Source organism: Galeopterus variegatus, unplaced genomic scaffold (assembly GCF_000696425.1).
Source record: "Galeopterus variegatus unplaced genomic scaffold, G_variegatus-3.0.2 Scaffold44606, whole genome shotgun sequence".
NCBI classification, from domain to species: domain Eukaryota; kingdom Metazoa; phylum Chordata; class Mammalia; order Dermoptera; family Cynocephalidae; genus Galeopterus; species Galeopterus variegatus.
The window spans coordinates 5,170-5,658 of NW_007770717.1; the positions used below are offsets into that span (position 1 = coordinate 5,170).

At 55.2% G+C, this 489-nt stretch overlaps 1 pseudogene; it reads right to left on the bottom strand.

The window, feature by feature from the left end:
* The window catches only part of LOC103584112, a 5,646-nt pseudogene extending 5,161 nt beyond the window's left edge, over positions 1-485 (bottom strand).
* Positions 486-489: the final 4 nt, after the last annotated feature.

Here is a 489-nt window from a genome sequence, read left to right on the forward strand (position 1 = left end):
GATCTTGTCCAGCTTGTCAGTAAGCCCTCAGGGTTGTAAGGCTCATGGCACTGAGCATTTCCTGAAGCTGCTAGAGCTGCTGTGGGGTCAGGAGCAGGTGCAGGGAGCCCAGCTGTCCCACTACCTTCAACTTGGGGCCTGGACAGGAAGGCCTCATTTTGCTTCAACTTCACCATTAGCTCCATGTATCCTGAGTAGCTGCCAATCTGCAAGGGGAGCTCTGGAGGTTCTTCCTGTGGAAGGAGCTCCTTGAAGTGCAGGAGGATCCCTGCCAGCTACAGCAGCTTGTGCAGGAAGGCAGGTGGCTGATGCACGTCCTACACTGGTGCCTGGCTTGGGTCTCTCACTGATTCATCACAGTACTCCAGTCTCTGCACATGGACCTCCACTGCCACACCATGATCCCCATTGCCAGGTGAGTGCTCCATCTTCACAACAGTGTCCAGGGAGGTCACCTTGATCCTCCACAACACAGTCTCAATGGTCTGC